This window comes from Lepus europaeus, chromosome 9 (assembly GCF_033115175.1).
Source record: "Lepus europaeus isolate LE1 chromosome 9, mLepTim1.pri, whole genome shotgun sequence".
NCBI lineage: Eukaryota > Metazoa > Chordata > Mammalia > Lagomorpha > Leporidae > Lepus > Lepus europaeus.
Window position 1 is genome coordinate 34,898,834 of NC_084835.1, and position 20,471 is coordinate 34,919,304.

The 20,471-nt window shown below is 40.5% G+C and overlaps 1 pseudogene; it reads right to left on the minus strand.

Annotated features, from left to right (window-relative positions):
* Positions 1–6,125: 6,125 nt before the first annotated feature.
* LOC133766508 (small ribosomal subunit protein uS5-like) lies at positions 6,126–6,990 on the minus strand (annotated as a pseudogene).
* Between the last annotated feature and the right edge of the window lie 13,481 nt (positions 6,991–20,471).

Genomic DNA, 20,471 nt, shown 5'->3' on the forward strand with positions numbered 1-20,471 from the left:
TTCCCACTTTGCTTCCTCCTCCCTCGCCTATTCCCACCCCTAATTTTTACAAAGATCTATTTTCAGTTTCTTTACCAAGTTGTTTTAAAACAAAAATAATAGTTCTTACTTAGATTTCCTTCTCAGCTACACAAACTTATTTCCACTTAGCATTTTCAGCTATGACACACTAGCTTCCAGTTGTGTTTATAAGAGGCTACAATAAACATGCCTTCTTCATTAGATGCAAATGCCACCATCAAGTAGAATCAACCATTGACTCTGTGCAACCTCGCATCAACAGAGCCATCAATATGTCAGGGAAAGCACAGGATTTATTTTCTATACACACCTTTCAGAGGACTCCCTGGAACACAACTAGTTTCCACAATTGGTAACCAAATAAAACTACAGGCAGCCAGAGCACAACCTTCTCTAGGAACCTATAAATTAACAGGAGATGTCTAACAAAATGCACAGTGCTACACTCACCTGGGCATTGTCTTCTCTTGCTTTCTAATACAGGCAATCATGGTCAGCTACTACACATTAGCAATGATGTTTCACAAAGGCGGGACACTTAACACAGTCCTCATATACTCTTCCATCTTTTCTGTAGCCATCATTGCTTCAAAGATGTATTTCTATTCTATGACATTTGATTTTCATGCTACTTTTACAAAACAACAACACTAGGTCCAAGTTTACGATATCAACAGCATCTATAAGAACCAAAGGAATGAATGCTTCTTAAGCAAATGAGAACAAAAAGTCAGATGATCTTTATTTTTAAAAAGCCCCATAAAATATATCAGGGAGGGGAATCACACTGCCAGACACCATAAACAACACAGAATTAAACACAACAGTCCATTACAAAGCCCAGGGACAAGCTCTTCTCAGCAATTGCAATGAAGTCTGCATGATTTATACCAAGATGTTGGGAAAAATCCCACGATATTGGACCATAATCCAGCATTGCTGCTAATTTGTTAGACCACATGCAATTGCTGAGTATTAACAAGCATTTTTAAAGGACAAGAAACTATAGTTCTAACAAATGCTCATGTGTAATTTTTCTCTGGCTTGGGTCCAGTCTTGATTTAGGGTTTGTTTTAAGAAACAATTCAAAAATAAATGTGTCTCTTATTAAGTGATCTGAGGTGTTGCTCCTTGAGATAAATAAAAAGAACATTTTTTATTTGGTCTTCACAGAATTTGTCTACTTAAGAAACATTCAGGAGTCAGCTGGCATCATTAATAAAAACAGGTGGAATATATTGGGCTTGTGTTTAATGAGATCTATACATAGAAGGGACAAAGTTCCACCAAGTACACAGCTCAGCCAATAGTGCCCAAGCCGTGTTTTATCCCCATTCACAATCCTAAAGTGCACCTTCGTTCAGTGCATGGAAGATTCACTGTAGGGGTGATCTGCATATCACTGACATGTTCTTCCTCACTCAGTGTTTTTTCTTCCCCTTCCCCACCCTTTTGAAGGGTTCCCGAGATGCAGAGGGCATCCACCAATGTCACTGAATGGACTTCAAAGAATAGCCAAACTCCTGAAACTATGTGTAAATTACAATGTCAATGTGCACATGCCCATTTCTGTGATGGAGTATCCTTTTTATTTTTTAAAGTTTTTTTCAGATTTATTTATTCATTTATTTGAAGGGCAGAGCAGCCTAAAAATTTGGGCTATGTTTGGATAATTTCTCAGGTATACTAGCAGGGAACTGGATCAGAAGCATCCAACCAATGCTCTGACATGGAATACTAGAACTGTAAGTGGCGGCTTAACCCACCATGCCACAACACCAGTCCCAGGAGTTTCCAAGAACTCTGATGCCAAGTTTTTGACAGCAAGGAATGAAACAGAGAGTAAGACAAAGAACATACAACATCTGTTTAGCAACTGCTTATTTTCTTCCAAAATCACATTCAACAATTTATTCCAATCGCCAAGCTCTTTATTCATAGAAAACTTATTCAGAATTAAAACATGCTAATGTTTCACCTAGAGAATGTGAGAACACTGCACATTCCTGCCCTCTCCATCACCTCAGCCCCAAGATTCAGATTTCATCACTCTTAGATCAAACCCAGAAATCCACAGTGTTTATAAGCACCTCGTGGGATTCTGAGGCAGATGGCCAGAGATCCAAGTTTTGAGCAATGTGCTGTGATCCACCATCAAACAGGAAAATCATGCACTTGGATTTATCAGTTAAAGGGGGGAAAGAAATATATTTGTTTCTTTCTAAATACAGGACTTAGGAAATGTTGACTGAGATTACTCTGTGAGCCACAAGGAAATTAGAAAGCTCATTTTTTTTCTGCAGTAATCACTGACTTGACAGTTGCTGCAGCATATTAAGACGCTTGTTATTGGGCCAGCACCATGGCATGGGGGATGAGGATGCCACCTGTAGTGCTGGCATCCTATGTGGGCGCCGGTTCGAGGCCCAACTGCTCCATCTCCCATCCAGCTCTCTGCTAAGGCCTGGGAAAGCAGTAGAAGATGGCCCAGATCCTTGGGGCCCCGCACCCACATCAGGGACTCTGAAGAAACTCCTGGCTCCTGGCTTCAGACTGGTGCAGCTCTGGCTGTTGGGGCCATTTGGAGAATGAACCAGAGGATGGAGGATCTCTCTCTCTCTCTCTCTCTCTCTCTCGGCCTCGGCCTCGGCCTCGGCCTTTCTGCTCTTCAAATAAATAAATAAATCTTAAAAAAAATGGTCATTCTTTTTTTTTGACAGATAGAGTTAGACAGTGAGAGAGAGAGACAGAGAGAAAGGTCTTCCTTCCGTTGGTTCAATCCCCAAATGGCCACTATGGCCAGAGCTATGCCGATCCGAAGCCAGGAGCCAGGTGCTTCCTCCTGGTCTCCCATGCAGGTTCAGGAGCCCAAGCACTTGGGCCATCCTCCACTGCCTTCCAGGGCCACAGCAGAGAGCTGGACTGGAAGAGGAGCAACCAGGACTAGAACCCGGCGCCCATATGGGATGCTGGCGCCACAGGTGGAGGATTAACCAAGTGAGCCACAGTGCCAGCCCCAAGATGGTCATTCTTGATGACTCATATTACCTCTTCCTATGCAGAAAACACAGGAACATATAGTCGAAGAGACAAGTATATTTGAAAATAACAGAGTAAGGAAAAATAATAGCAGTCATGTCCTCTCATTATTTGTGTAGACAGACTACCAAGGTGAATATGAAATGCCTTCTTCAAAGTTACACTGTGGCTTTAAATTGGGTGAACTCAATGAGGACAGCCATAAAACAAGTGGCTATAGAGATATAAAAGATGGACTATTTCTCTGCATTTTTCTTTTGCCTTTTATTTTCCCCATGGTCTTTAATGCTTTTCTCTTTGGAATGGATGAAGTTATAAAGTTGCCTTACATAAAAGCTTTCCTTGAAAGATTGGTAATCGTGCACTTCAGTACTGAATTGTCCAGTCTATTCAATCTAAAAAGGGCTTTCCTCTTTTGTTCAGCCTGGATTATCTCCTTCGGCGAGTGTAACAGAAATGTCTGGGTATAAAATTGAGAAATTGCTTATAAATATTATGGGAGGATTTTTGAGCTGTTTACTATTAGAGGTCTGGTTTAGTAAATCATAAGTCTGCTTCTGCTGGGTCGGGAATTTTTTTTACTTTTTTCTTGTAACTAAATCACTCACAGTTCTAAAATGATGCCGATTGCACAGCATTTGCACCCATGATTGAAGCAGAAAGAAACAAACTGCTATTTCTAAGTGACAGTTTTAATATCTTTTCCTACATCTTAGAGAAGCAAAAGGAATACCAACAGTGCTATCTCCTGTAGGTAATTTACTTACCTTGCAATTTCTTTATTTAAAGTTTTTGTGCTGAACTAGCCAATGAAATGCATTATTCTGCTGGCCAGTGCTTTCTAGCCAAAACAAAACAGGAGTTGCTTACTTAGAAGTCAGGCATATTGAATTCAAAAATAAATAAATAAATAAAAAGAAAATAAAGTCTCTCCAACCACAGGTTAATAGCACAACTCAATGAAAACCAATGACACTGTTTGTCCAACATTTGTTAAACTGCAATTTTGGACTCTGATCTGCTACAAAATGAATTTAAAAGTGTCATTCTAATTCTTTCTTTGTGCAAAACGGCACTGAGACAGCAAACAGGAACCCTGTGCTGACCACACCGAGGTTATGACAGAAAAAGATGGGTGATTTTTTTCATTCTCTTAAACAGCAGAGAGGGAAGTTTTTAATCCATGGCCTCTGAGAGAGAGAAGCAATTAAAGAGTTGTAGTCCCTGTCAATGCTGGTTTAACATTTCAACAAAGCAAAGCATCAATTAAAACTCATCAGCACCAGTCATCCTGCTAATTAACCAAATGATTATTCTTCTAGTTAAAAGTCTACCTGACATACTTGAAGAAATCTTTCTTTGTTGCAAACCCTCCAGAGGCTGTGCCAGACCTCAGCTTGGCAAAACCCTTCTGAATTTCAGGTTCACTGGAAAGGTGTCTCAGAGGGGCTCCTGAATGGAAGCCAACTTCTACTCTCGTTTTCTGATTGCCTCCCCACAAAGGAATTTTTTCTTGCTTTCTGCCATGGGAAGTAAGAAGCTAATCATAGGACATCCATTTAGCCTTGTGTTTAAAAGGAGTTGCAAGGAGTGACCAGCTGGTAGGTCATACTCAAGGTAGAGCATATTTGCCCTAGCAGTAAATTCCACCCCAGGCTTCTTTAGGAATGTCCAGCATTTGCAACATAGGCCACCTAATGTCAAACCCAAATAGCTCTCAACAATAAAATGCATTAATGATAAAAACATCTGTAAGAAAGAAAGTTGTGCTTCACTGGAAAACTGGACCTCCTATTTATCAGGTTATTAGATTCTGATTTCATGGGGGCTGCTTCACAACTTTGTGAATTACAGATCACTGACAATAAGGCAAGGAAATTCTTGTCTATAGACAGGGACATTCTGTTCTGGCTACCAGAGCTTCAATTTGCCATTCTACCCCACTCTCAGAAGTCATTTTATCTTCATTTATAACATTAATTTCAATATTCTTGATCCATAACTGTGTCTATTCTTTATCTTTAGAATAGTTATAATATTGGTCTGGTTCTCTCATTATGAGTTAATATAATCTTTAACATGTTTTAATTTGGTATCAGTATGAAAGTCACAATTTCACCTTTTTTTTCTGAGAATTATCCTTAAAGACATGTATAGTTCTTAGATGAGGGCTGCCCAATTTAGGGTCTTAAGTTTTAGGACTATGCCATCCTGCTTCTCACAGCCCCCACACATGCCATTCCCCTGGCTGAAATGTATTTCTCTCCTCATCACTCCACCTTCTGGACTTACTTAATTCCTAACCTTCCGCCAGATCTCAGCTCAATCATAACTTCCATAAAGAACGATTCCTTGACTATACCTTATACAACAAGTTTTAAATCTCTCTGTTGAATACTACTGTCTCTATACCACCGACCTCTCTTCAGTGGCACTTAACATCATCAACATTGATCTTTTTCTTTAAGGTCTGTGTTCCTTACTAGAATAACTGTTTCCTGAGGGAAGGGACCACATCTGGTTCTATAAATTACTATACCCCCAGCTCTAGTCAAGTGCCCCCCATACAGAAGTCTCCAGTAAGTTTAGGTGTTGTGGGGTTCAGAATATATTACCCTAAAATATGACACCTTGGCATTTGAGGAAACAAAATAGTCAGGAAGGCCCCTCTCTCTAACCTTCTCCCTCACTCCCCTTCTCTCCCAAAGTAGGTCTAAAAGAATTATCTGATCTTCCTCTAAAAGTAGGTCACAAGACCTTATCCAACAGGTGCCCTCCCTGTATCTGGAAGAAAGGAACATCCTTATGTGTGGAGATTACAAATACATGAGAAGAATCTAGGCAAATAAGACTTGATAAATTCTCCTGGCTTATGACCACTGGGTAATACTCCCTTTGCCCAACATAATTCAGCGTAACTATCCACTCTTCATCACATGTAGCATAAAATTGCACATTTCCTTATTTGGAGTCTTTATTTCTTCTTCTCTCTTTCTTTTTTTAAATAAGCTTAAGTCACTTTATTTTCCTTGTGCAAAAACTTATTTTGTAGCCACAGTTGAAGCCTAGGTCCTCTGCAAAGCCACTTTGGTCTGAGCCTTTACAAGATGGTCGATAAATTCCTGACAGGGAGACTTGGTGAACACAGTCTTCTTCCAGAGGCTGGAGTTAGATAGCTGTAGGTCTTCGGAGTTAGCATCAAATGCTGCCTTAGCAAAGTTGCCTCGGGTGGCAGTGCACCACTCCCCCTACCCAGCTGAAGTGTAGCAGTCATCTACACCAGCCATTAGCAGCAGCTTCTTGAGGACAGGGGCAGAGACAATGCCAGTGCCTATGGGAGCAGAAATGAGGCACAACAGCACAGAGCCACAGCATCCTGTCATCGTGCACGACACAGTGTGATGTTTGCCAATCTTTTTCTCCCAGTAGCCTCCCCGCACAGGCATAATGGAGAGCTTGGTATGGATGATGGCCCCTTGGATGGCAGGGGCTACCTCCTTGGAGCACTTCATACCCAGGCCAACTTGACCATTGGAATCCCCGATAGCAACAAATGCCTTGAACCTTGTCCGCTGGCCAGCCTGCACCTGCTTCTACACTGGCATGATCTTCAAACCTCTTCCTTGAGGGGCACCTTCAGGAAAAATCAATGACCTCAGCTCCTTGATGGGCAGGGAAGAGAGATGGATCTCCTCCAGGGACTTGATCTTCCTTTGATATTCCATATCCTTAACCAGGTAGTCCAGTTTGGTGACAAGGAGCTACTCCCTTGCCTCCATGAGGTCCTCAGCTTTGGCCCTGGCCCCAACCATAGCTATGACCATGGCCCAGGATGCCACTGTTGATGCATCCATGGAAGCTGCCCTGGTCTCCCATGTCGGGGCTCCCAGGGCCTCTGGGCCCTGCTGCTGCACCAGCATCATCTGCCATTTTGTGTTCTCGCAAAGAAGGAGTCTTTATTTCTAATCCTATATCACATGATACATATTAAACTAATTTGTCTACTTTTTTCTTGTTAATCTGTCTTTTTTAACGGGACCTCAGTCATTAGCCCATGATGGGAAAGAAAGATATTTCATTCTCCCTTACAGCTGCACACATCAATGAAGCAACAGATCTAAGGGTCAGTGAATGGACTGGATCTGGACCAAAGTTCACCAAAGGAGAAGGAAGAGATAATATTGTTTATTTCTTGTTAATATTATGATGAAGCTGTTTAATTTCTGCTCCTTACACAAAGCAACGTAGCTACTAACAAGCTGTACAGGTGAATCTGATGCCTCTTAGAGAACTATTGGCAATAAGACAAGCCTCAGAGTCACCCAGACTCCACTCTATAGAACTGTGAGAGACTAAGCAACGTACCTCAACTCCCTGAGCCTGCATTTACTTACCAGGAAAGTGGGGATAACAACACCAAAATCTATCTCACAGGAACATAGTAAGAAATATTTTTAATTAATGCATAGAAATTTCAATGGCAAAGAATGGATACTAATGAAATAACAGCTATATTTTTGTTTATTACTCGTATCATCACCATTCTCACCACCTTGACTAGACTAAACCATGAGTAATCAAAAAACTACAATCACTTTTTCCAACAGAGTCTTAATAAGGCCTTTAAGAATGGGATATAATGATTTACAATTGTGTACCATTACTCCCTTCTAGCTGATGCCACCATGCTTTAGTGAGTAATTTATAATAAAATACACTAGCTTAGATGGCAGTCAAGCTTAAGAGGTTATACCACTTAGCATGCATGCTATTTGGTCTTCACAAACAACCTGAAAGCTATTACTTCACCCAGACATGTTCATGGACTTGCCCAAAGAAACAAGGCATTTCCTCCCAGGTATTTTTATTCTAATTCAGTGCTTTTTCCTCTGCTCCTCCCTGATCATTCTTCTGTTTTCACTTATCCTACTGTCCAAAGGAAATAGACAACTACAGATACACTATAAGGTAAAACAGGCCTGGTATTCTTTCACATGCTTCTTGAACCCCTACTATAAGATCCTCTGAATGTCTTTACTCACAAACTTCACATTGAAAGGAGCAGGCCATATTTTTAAACACCATATTAGCAAAAATTAATCCTTTCTGCTATGTGTTTGTTTGATCTTTAATACGCTTTTTCATGCTGAACTTCATTCTGTTTGACACCAATTTTTCTAAAAACCAATTTTCTAAATATCCACTTGTCACATAGAAAGTTATGAACCATCTACTCTGCTTCTAAAATATGGTCTCTTTCATAAATGTTACCACTCATTCTGGCCTCAGGGCTCATAAAACACCTACTCCTGAACAAACACTGTGTGAGAACCTGGGCAAAAGATAGGCATAGAGCTTATCATCCTGAAAGCAGGAAAGTCAGACAATAAAAAACTCAACAACGGAAAGAAAATAGCCACAGACAGATATGCGGGCCACTAGGAGCATTAGAAGGTAAAATAACAACAAAATAGTCACTCACATACTCTGTAGGTGCTGGAGAAGCTCAGGAGGGCAAATCCACACAGAGGGGCTCAAGAGCCTACCCCCTCTTCAGAAAAGTCTACTGTGATATCCAATACACCAATATATAAACTATAGGAAAGGTGAGGAGTTGACTCTTTGCTTTAACATGAAGAGTCAATCCAGAATTTTTCAAAGGTACTCTCCTAGCATAAAGATATTATATTCTTATCCCTATTAAATGTAATTTAAATTATACTTTACAAATATAAAAGCTGTATGCTATTTACAAAAATTCAATTCAGAGCAAAATGAAACAGCTACTGCCAAAAACTTATACATATAGAAATTAAAAGAAATAAGGCACTCGGCCTAGCTTTGTGGCATAGTAGATTTAGCCACTGCCTACAAAGCCAGCATCCCATATGAATCCCGATTCTAGTCCTGGCTGCTCCACTTCTGATCCAATGCCGTGTTAATGTGCCTGGGAAAGCAGAGGAAGAAGGCCCAAATATTTGGGCCTCTACCACCCACACTGGGAGACACAGATGAAGTTCCTGGCTCCTGGCTTCAGTCTGGCACAGCACCAGCCATTGTGGCCATTTGGGAAATGAAGCAGCAGATGGAAAATCAATCTCTCTCTCTCTCTCTCTCTCTCTCTCTCTCTTCCTTTTTCTTTTTATTTCTCTTTCCATCTTTCTCTCTGCCTTTCAAATAAATAAATAAATAATCTTTTTTTAAAAAAGACAGAAAAAAGGTACTAAGAGGTAAGAAGAAAACAGTTATTCCACGGGGGGCTGGCAGGCATTGTGGCACAGTTGATTAAGTCACTGCTGTGACACCAAGCATCCCATATCAATGTGCTGGTTCAAATCCCAGCTGCTCCACTTCTGACCCAGCTTCCTGCTAATACACTTGGAGAGTCAGTGAACTTGGCTCAAATGCTTGGGCCTCTGTCACCCATATGAAGACCAGAATGGAATTATTGGCTCCTGGCTTCCTCCTGGCCCAGTCCTGGCTGTTGTAGTCACTTGGGGAATGAACCAGTGGATGGATGGTTACCTTATCTCTCTCTCTCTCTCTCTCTCTTCTTTCTCTTCCAAATTAATTAATTAATTGATTTTTTTAAATGTCCAAGCATGAAGCTATGCTGTTTGGCACAATTTATTTAGCCTCTGAAACAAACTCTGTGTTTAGGGTATTACCTACATTACACAACAAAGGAACTCAATTTCCATAAGGTGAGCTTATTTGCCCAATACCTGTCAGCTAGCAAGTGACAGAACCACAACAAGACAATGTGGTCTATACATAGCAACTGTATCCTGGCCCCTCCCACCCAGTAAGGGTCTGCACACCATGTCTATAGGCCAAATTTATTTTTAAGCAGTTTTTTCATATTTATTTATTTATTTGAAAGTCAGAGTTACACAGAGAGAGGAGAGGCAGAGAAAGAGAGAGGTCTTCCAACTGCTGGTTCACTCCCCAATTGGCCACAATAGCCAGAGTTGTGCTGATCAGAAGGCAGGGGCCAGGAGCTTCCTTCAGCTCTCCCATGTGTGTGCAGGGGTCCAAGGACTTGGGCCATCTTCTACTGCTTTCTCAGGCCGTAGCAAAGAGCTGAATCAGAATTGGAGCAGCCAGGACTTGAACCAGTGCCCATATGGGATGTCGGCACTGCAGGCAGAGGCTTTACCAGCTATGCCACAGCACCAGCCTCTCCACAGGCCAAATTTAGACAGCAACCTCTTTATATCCCTACAAACTAAGAATGACATTTTACATTTCTAAAGGGTTGAAAAATTATTCCAAAGAATAATGTTGCATAACACATAAAAGTTATGTAAAATTCAAATTTCACTGCCCATTAATAAAATGTCATTGGGATTCATCCACATTTACCTATTGTCTATGGCCACTTTCACACTACAAGGTGAAGATGGGCATTTGTGAAAGAATCTGTAAAGCCCCAAAACATTAAATATTTACTGTCTGGTTTCTTACAGAAAAGGTTAACCCCTGAAATACAGAAAAGGATCCACAGACACAAAGCCAGCCAACATTCTTGGAAATGTTACCTCAAATATGAGTGACAGAGGCATATGCAAAGAATGGCTCTAACATGTCTCCAAGGCTTTTAACTTAATGGAACTTGCTTGAGGCACTACTTTCCTGGTTTCACCTAGAGGTTTCATTTTCATGCCTGTAGCATCTTCTGAGGAAGACCTAAGTCAATCTCATAATAAGGATTTATCACATCTCAACTAAAGCAACATTGTGATCTAATGGCATTCTCAGAGTGCAGGCATCATTTATAGTATCCTCTCTAAATAGGTTCTGGTTCAAATGAGTATGCTCAATTATGAAAATGAATTCATTGTAAATGGCCTCATCTGAGTGGATAGTTGACTCATGCCATGAAATCCAAATGTTGCAGTATAGGCAAGATATTTCTTTGTCTGATCTCCAGTCTTCAGTCTACAAGGTTGAAGGATAGGGGCTATGAACTACAAAGTGACCATTTTTTCCACTGTTTTACAAGAGTGCACGGTAGGTGGACCTCTTTGTCTTTTGACCATTAACTTCTTATGATCATCCTGTACTTTTCCAAGGAAGTTGTAAGTCAATGCTTAGAGTATACACCTTATTAAAAAATGGCCTTCACCTGTGAGAAAAAAATAAAACATTTCAATGGAAAACAACACATCCTGTGAGGCACACACTCCCCATTCATATGTTTTCAGCCTTGTCCACTGTCTTTGAGTTCCTTTGTACCACTTTGTATTTCTCTCCTGACAGGCACTGATTTTAACTGACTTCCTTCCCACCATGGAAAAACCAATTTTAAACTCAATTTGCAACTCAAGCCAACATTCCTTTCCTCCATATAAATGTGTGCTGTTTGACTTTTTCTTCAAGCCAGTTATAACATCTGCCTGGTTCCTTCAAATCATAATAAAATCTTTATCATGTGTTCATTATTATGCCTGAGTCATGATTTTACCTTATCCTGAAAATTATCTTTAACAACTTAAAAGGTTAGTAAGAATTCAGATTTATGTCTAATGCTATTTTTTAAAAACCTAAAATTTCAAATGATAGTCACTTTTAATATGAATTTAGCTGTAATATTAAATTAATTTAAATTATATTGAAAAATGAAATTGTGTGAGAACTAAACTCTTTTTTTGTTCCCCTTTAATGCTTTTAAAATAATGTGAGACAAAAAGTGTTCAGAGGGGCAAGAAACAGATGTTAAGCAAAAATTCATTCTGACACTTGTTAAAACGGTAAGGAAGACTTTATTAAAGACTGGTGGAATAGGAATACTGGGACAGAGGAGACAAATCAGATTCAACTCTAAACATAATAAAGATAGTCCAGATTTATAGCCAATGTTAGTACAGATAAAAGTATCCCTAAGGGGGTTATGAGGGAGAACTACTAAGAGGATTTCATGCTGAACTAACCCTAAGAAGATTATTTCTAAAGGCAACACAAAGATGGGGACATCAAGCATGGGGTGAGAACTTGATCAGATACCGCTTAATCAGATATCACTTGCCCAGGTGGGCCAAAAACAGAGTGGGGAGGCAGGGCCACAGCCAAGATCTATTTGAGAAGAGAACTCAGAGGAGAAGAGGATTTGGTCAAGGATGGAGTCTTTGTCTTAGGCAACCACAAATTTATAAGGGGACAAACAAGTCAACTCAAGAATTCCTGTCCTCAAGGAAGCTGCAGTTTTGCGATCGAAGATAAGTAAGTCACCACAACTTGGTCAAAGGACTTAGATTTCACTTTGTAATTTTATCTTGATTCCAGAAGAATTCATATGTAAATAATAGAAGAAAGCAGATGAGAAATTAAAAGTTGTTTCTATCTCTATAATCTTTGTTTATAAAACTTTTTTTTTTTTATTTTTTATTTGACAGGCAGAGTTAGACAGTGAGAGAGAGAGACAGAAAGAAAGGTTTTCCTTCCGTTGGTACAACTCCCAAATGGCCACTATGGCAGGAGCTACATTGATCCGAAGCCAGGAGCCAGGTGCTTCCTCCTGGTCTCCCATGTGGGTGCAGGTCCCAAGCACTTGGGCCATCCTCCACTGCCTTCCTGGGCCACAGCAGAGAGCTGGACTGGAAGAGGAGCAACCGGGACGAGAACCCGGCACCCAAATGGGATGCCGGCGCCGCACGTGGAGGATTAACCAAGTGAGCCACGGCACCAGCCCCTATCTCTATAATCTTAATATAAAGTACATCATGTGACTAAATGAAGGACTTTATAAAACATATTGAAACAAAAAGTAAGTGTACATTCTTTATCCTACTGTCATATAGGCAAAGGAAGCCACTACTGGCTACCACATTCACCACTCCCAGTCTGCAGAACAGAGGGATTGGGGTATTTGTGCAATCTAACCACCATTCACTACATTAAAATAAAATGGCAACACATTTCTACAAGTCTTGCTACTCCAATGTGGCCACAAAACCAGCAGGTTGGGCATCTGCTAGCAGCTTTTTAAGAAATTCAGACTCTGAGACACCACCTGCTAAGTCAGAATCTACACAACATTTACAAAGGGTATTTCAAAAAAATTGTAGAAAATGAAATTAAATGATTATTTAGGTGTAATATTTTTTTGGAAAACTAGGCATAGCATTTTCATAAATACACATTTTACATGAATTTTTGAAAACTCCTAGTCCCAAGATTCCCTAGATAATTCTTATACCCATTAGGGTTTGAGAGACAAGGATCAAGAGGAGTGAGATGCCCAGAACTGTGAGTACAACCTCTCAATCCTCTCTCTTTCTTCCTGTAACTACATACAGTAGTTCCTTCTAAGAGAAATGGAAGGAAAGAAGAGAAATTGTGTTGAGACTCAAGCAGCCTGTTTTTTACCCTGGGAATGGACAATAAGTTTCATATTGATCATCTGTTCTTATGAGTAAAATCAAAATCATGGAAAAAGGTTAGCAAGAAGAGAAAAATAACATAAGCATCCAGAATTTTATCATTTCAGGATTGAAAACAAACTCAAATGTGTCAATTACAGATCCAGTTTATATGCTCAATACGGTAATGGTAAAATAAAGTATGACACAATAGTCTAAGAGATTACAATGAAAGCATTAAATAGAGCAAGACTGTCTTTCATGTACCAACATGCAAAGATCTCTAAGATGAGGTTAGCTTAAAATATGCAAGGGAAAAAAATGCAAGGGCAGTGCAGTTTATATTGTAACATTATTTATGTAAGGGAAAAACACTTAACTATGTATATGCACAGAACTTCTTCGGAGTCATGCACAAAAAAGACACACAATTGTTTCTTCCTGTGGAGAGCTGAAACATGAAGGAGGCTGACATGCCATTGTGCCCATTTTAACACCTTTTTAAGATTTAATTTATTTGAAAGCCAGAATGAGAGAGAGAGAGAAGAGACAGAGATCTCCCATCTGGTGGTTCACGTCCATAATGGCCACAACAATCACAGTTGGGCAAGGCCAAAGGCAGGAGTCTGGAATTCCATCTGGGTCTCCCATGTGGCTCAGGGCTCAGGGACTTCAGCCATCTTCCATTGCTTTCTGAGGTGAATTAGAAATAGAGTACTTAGAACTCCAGTGCCTGATAGGGTATGCTAGTCTCACAAGTGGTGATTTAATCTACTGCATTATAACAGTGGCCCCAAAACCTTTTGAATTATGTGATCTCATTATCCAATTAAAAAAAAAAAAAAAAAACCAGCTGTTGGGTAGACATTTAGTCTATTGGTGAAGACACTGCTGCCTGAATACCACATCAGCGTGCCTACTTTCAAGCCCTGGCTTTGCTTCCCATTTTAGATTCCTACTAATGTGCACCCTAGGAAGAAGCTAGTGATAGTTCAAGTTGCCGGGCCCCTGCCACCCCGAAAGGAGATCCCTGAATGAGTTCCCAGCTCCTGGCTTTAGTATGGCCCAGCCCTAATTGTTGCAGGCATTAGAGAAGTGACAGTAGTAGGGAGATCTCCAGATCTCCGTGTCTCTCCCCTTCTCCCTCTCACCCTCTCTCCTTCTTTCCCTCCCTCCCTCTCTTCCTCTCTCCCTTCCTAATAAATAAAATAAACACGGTTTAAAATGTTTAAGCATTCAAGAATTCCTTGGAGGGGACAGAATCCAATTCTCAAAGTAAAAGAGGAATTCCTTCTTTTCTTTCCCTGATAGATGGTCATCTGACTGGCTAAACATATTCTAGGACAGTCCCAAGGGCTGAGAAGTTCAAGTGTCTAAAATTCATTCTGACACTGGAGCTAAAGTTCAAGACCTTCCCCACCACCCTTTTTTCCCCTGCAGCTCCATTGACATCAGTCCTTTCTCTGCAATACAGAGTAAGCCTCTTCCTCTCTCAGTATGGAAAACATCTGCAGAAGGTTCCTATGGCTTTCCTTAGCCAAGGTCACAGCTGGTAGGAACAGGCAGGTTATGTAAATGAGAAAAGCAGACCCAGCCAAGACAAAACAAGCAGTGTAGGGCCTTTACCCCTTCATGTGAAGCTGAGATAGACTGCAACTAAATGTGGAGGAAAAGGGGTCAGATGTTACCATACCTTCCCAGGAATGTCGCAAACATAAACTTATTTTAAATACCTCAATTTTAAAATGTTGGTATTTAAATTATTTTTTAAAAAAATACAGCCATGGGGCCGGCGCCGTGGCTCACTTGGTTAACCCTCCACCTGTGGCGCAGGCATTCCATCTGGGCGCCGGGTTCTAGTCCCAGTTGCTCCTCTTCCAGTCCAACTCTGCTGTGGCCCAGGAAGGCAGTAGAGGATGGCCCAAGTGCTTGGGCCCCTGCACCCACATGGGAGACCAGGAGGAAGCACCTGGCTTCAAATTCGTGCAGCGCGCCAGCCGTGGTGGCCATCTGGGGGGTGAACCAACGGAAGGAAGTCCTTTCTCCCTGTCTCTCTCTCTCTCACTGTCTTACTCTGCCTGTCAAATAAAAAAAAAAAAAAAAAAAAAAAAACAGGCATACATACACAAACTAAACGTAGCCTAGAGACCAACAGTATGCAACCTGTCCTGCCACCTTGTCTATGTTTTATTGTATTCTATTTGGAACTGCTGGGAAGAAAAAGAAATCTCTTTTTAAAAGACTCAATCAGTTATATTTTGATTTGGCTGACAAGGTACTAATTCATCTATCACTCCAAACGATGCTGGATAATTTATTTGGCAGTAGTTGTGCTTGCCTCAAGACTCAAAACAACTAGTTTCTGTGTAGGTATGCATGTGTGGGTATGCAAGTATGTGTATGATATCTCTAAAGACCTAAGTTGTTAATTTTTAGAAGGCCTTTGATGCCTTCGGTTGTAGAACTGCCTAGTATCTCCAGTGGATAGTAATTTCTTGTATTTCACAGAATATATGTATACATAGTCCACTGTACACCTAGTTTATTTGCGAAACATATTTCTCATTTTCCAACAACCTTTTAGTGGAAGAAAGTTTAATAGAAAAAAAAATTCTTACCACTCTACCCTGTGAGAACCTAAGGAGACTATTAAGCTATAAAAAAAGAAATTGAGAGATAAATTTAACACTTAAAAGTGACTCTTTTAGCAGGAGGTTCAGGCACCCAGCCAGGTCAAGGAGAAGTAGCTGTATACACACATCTTAACAGCAGCCTTAATCTCCACTCTTTACCACTCCTCACTTTAAAGCATTCTACCTGCTGCGTCATCACAGCCAGCATGTCCCTTCCAACTTGTCATCCTGTTTGCTGCCACTCTGTGCCCTCTGTAGTGGACAAGACTCTTGCTGAGAGATTTCTTTATTTAAACAAACAGCCATTGACGAAAGAACTCTTGTAGTTGACTCGTGACCTGCAGTGGCTGAGAACTTAAGCGTGGACCCTGTGAATCTCAGGTACGGTTGATAAGGATATGCAGGGCTGGGATTTCCCACTGCTGATGGCTGGATGAAGAAGAGTGGCTAGCAGATACTGCAACCACTGAGAAGGCACCAAGAGGTGCACACATCTTCCTCTCCTAATACAGAGAGTCACTTTTTACATCTATTTCTGCTTTCTCCCTGACTTAAGCAACATAAAAACAGTTTAGGAAATTCAAGACCTTGTGGTACAAACAAAACCTATATCTGCTGATTGTGGTCTAATTTCAAAGTTAACACAACAACTGAGAGCTCTTACAGAGAGTCTCAAAACCAACAATCACCATGATAAAACAATTATACTGCATCATGGAGGAAAGAGACATTTAATTACATATATAATTTATGTGAGTAAATATAATCATTTTAAATTTCTAAATAAATAGGCATGTCATTAAATATAAAGCATTAAGAACGGATTCTAAGGCCTGTGTCTCCATTGGCAAATTTGATCTATTCAGCATTCACTCCCAGAGGAAAAAAGTTCACAGTTGCATCTTTAGACCCTAAATGTTGGTTAACTTCTAAATGAAAATACAGTACTTGGCTTGGCAGGTATTTCCTGCAGCAAATGAATTTTTCACATTCTATAGCCATGCCAAATGTATTTTTTTTCTTTTTTTTTTTTTTTGCCAAATGTATTTTAAGTTGTTAAGACATTGGTACATTGTTGAATCTTTTCCACTCACTAATTTCAAGGGATCATTTACACAGATTTCCCAAGCTATTACAATATTTTAAAAACCTTGAAAATGTTGTGTATACATAAATAAAATGGCCTACATGAATGTCACCATACAATTGTATATACCTACTTAAAATGGGATGCTTGAAAGGGCACCATTATCCAAACTGGCCTAATCATCTGAGTTCCTAGAACACTGGAAGAATGAGTCAGACAGCTGGGGGCCAACACCGTGGCTCACTTGGTTAATCCTCCGCCTGCGGCGCCAGCGGCGCCAGCATCCCATATGGGCACCGGGTTTTAGTCCTGGCCGCTCCTCTTCCAGTCCAGCTCTCTGCCGTGCCCCAGGAAGGCAGTGGAGGATGGCCCAAGTGCTTGGGCCCTGCACCGGCATGGGAGACCAGGAGGAAGCACCTGGCTCCCGGCTTCGGATCGGCACAGTGCGGGCCGTAGCGGCCATTTGGGAGTTGAACTAACAGAAGGAAGACCTTTCTCTCTGTCTCTCTCTCTCTCTGTCTATAACTCTACCTGTCAAATAAAAAAAAAAAAATGAATGAGTCAGACAGCTGAGTTGCAGTCTTGGTGGGAAACATTGCACGATCTTGGAAACCACAAAAGTATGCTCTTTCTGTGTCTGCATTTCCTCATCTGTTAAACTGAAGATGAAAAAAAAAAAACCAAAACTCTATCCTACTGGAGCTTCTGTGAAACCCACATCAAAGGTTGAAAAAAGGAAAAACAATAAGACAAAGGTAAGGTTTGCTGTTATTGTGGGAAGAGGAGGATAGGAAAAAAGGCAGTAACACAAGGCCAGCACTGTGGTGTAGTGGGTTATAGCCACCACCTGCTGTACCAGGTGTCCCATACAGGTGCCAGTTCAAGTCCCAGCTGCTCCACTTCCAATCCAGCTCCCTGCTAATATGTCTGTGAAAGCAGCAGTGCTTGAGCCTCACAACGATGTAGGAGACCCAGAGGAAACTCCTGGCTCCTGTAATCAGCTTTGCCTAGTCCTGGCTGTTGCAGCCATTTGGGGAGTGAACCAGCTGATAGAAGATCTCTATCTCCCTGTCTCGTGCAAAGATTGACATGATTGTAAATGTTGGATGTTGTGCTGTCACCAGGGAGCTTGCTATGCAAGTCACACAAAGAAATCAACACCTTAGGAAACACAGCTTCCTGGAAAACAATAATACCTTCTCTTTTTATTAGGACATTTTCTAAGGGACCCTTCACTGCAACAACTGAATCAAAGAGGCAAAATGTCCTGAAATGATTCCACTTTTGAAGAGCTATTCTTGAAAGCTGTATGCTTTATAGAGCTTTATTATTTGTTTACTTAAGAATCTATAATATCTACCTCAAGGTAACTGTAACTTTGATTTCACAGCTTATTCCAACTACATAACTTCATCGGCTTTCTAGATGTCATCTAGCCAGTTATGTTATTATGTTATGTTATGTTATGTTATGTTATGTTATGTTATATTGTTATAACCAGTGACTGAAGAGAGACCTTAGGATTCAGTGCCCTACACAGGGGGGGAAAAAAGCCAGGAAACATTTTCCTGTAAGTGTTTTTGGTAAAGAAATCTCAAAAGAAAGGAAGCCAAATCACTCAGCCTTATCATTGAAGTAAATCAAATGCATCAAATTTTGTATTTGCAATTTTTAAATTATTTTTCTTAGAGAATACCCCCCTTCTAAATTGTATAAGCTTCAGATTCCACAAAATCTAAATCTGCCTTGACAAGAACAAGACATATAAAAGTACTTCTTTAGTTTGTACTCTCTGTTCTTAAATATTCAATCTATAAAGAAATTTTTCATTTTTAAAAATAAAATGGGGGCGCAAGTATTTGGCACAGCAGCTAAGATTCTGTTTGGGATGCTTACATTCCATATTGGAATGTCTGGGTTTGACTACTGGCTCCATTTCCAATTCCAGCTTCCTGCTAATGCACCCTCTGAAAGATAGCAGGTGATTGCTCAAGTAGTTGGATCCCTGTTACTGCCATGAGAGAACCCAAAGGAGTTTCCACTCCAGGCTTCAGCATATCTCTGCCTACTGCAGGAATTTGGAGAGAGAACTTGAAGATGGCAGATCTTTCTTCGTCTGAGTTTCTCTCTCTTTCAAATAAATCAAATTTAATTAAAAAATAAAAACCAAAGGTATGGGGCTTCAAGTATGCATATTAAAGATGTTGGATTTCATTTCTTTCCCAATACAAAAATAAAAAGGAAATAAAAGCTGCAGAAGTTGGACTGATTGACTTGTTGACATTACTCCCCCAGTGACTTGAGACTTTCAGCTAGATGGGACATCTACATTCTGAGAAGTATATATTATGACTGCTCCCCACAAGTGCAGGTCTAAGTGGATTTTTCATGTTTAGACTAGTGAATATAAGAAGCAAACACTGCTCACATGACTGATACATTTGGCTTTAACAAAACAACCCTGACCAAAAATTATTAGCAAACAGATTCAGCGGCCCCACTGGACTCTGAAGCAATGTAATTAGGTAGTCCAACACTACATTTTGTCAAAAATGTTGACAGCCTAATAACCAGATTGTCATCAGACAGACATTTAAAAATGATACCATGTTTGTTCCAGCATTGAAAAACTACCACCTTCTGCCTTGTTTGGGTTTTGTGTTGTTGTTCTGCAGGCTCTTTTTAAAGTCTTTCAGAAATGCTTGGAGTTTAAATGAGTCTGTCCACCGGAGGGATGGATGGATCTGGGAGTTTTGTTTTGATTTAAAGTGTAACAAAGAATTGCTCTTAGTTCCACCTGCTTCATTTTAATCATTAATCATTAAGAAGGAAAATATAAAAGGGAATGCTAATCAAATTACTAACTGGTATTTATACAGCACCTAGATTGTGCCAGGAAATGTATTCAGTTTTCTGTCTTATCATCGACTCCCAGCAACCATTAGTAAGTGATGTTACTGTTAGCCTCCATTGCACAAGAGAAGAGGGGCCATCACTGTGGCACAGCAGGTAAAGCCTTGGCCCACAATTCGGGCATCCCATATGGGCACTGCTTGAGGCCCAGCTGCTCCACTTTCAATCTAGCTCTCTGCTATGTCCTGGAAAAGCAGTAGAAGATGGCCCAACTCTTTGGGCTCCTGCACCCACATGGGAGACCTGGAGGAAGCTCCTGGCTCATGGCTTCAGATCAGCCCAACTGCGACTGTTGCGGCTATCTGGGGCTTGAACCAGCAGATGGAAGACCTCCCTCTCTCCCTCTCTCTTTCTCTCTGCCTCTTCTTTTCTCTGTGTATAACTCTGACTTTCAAATAAAATAAAAAAATTTTAAAA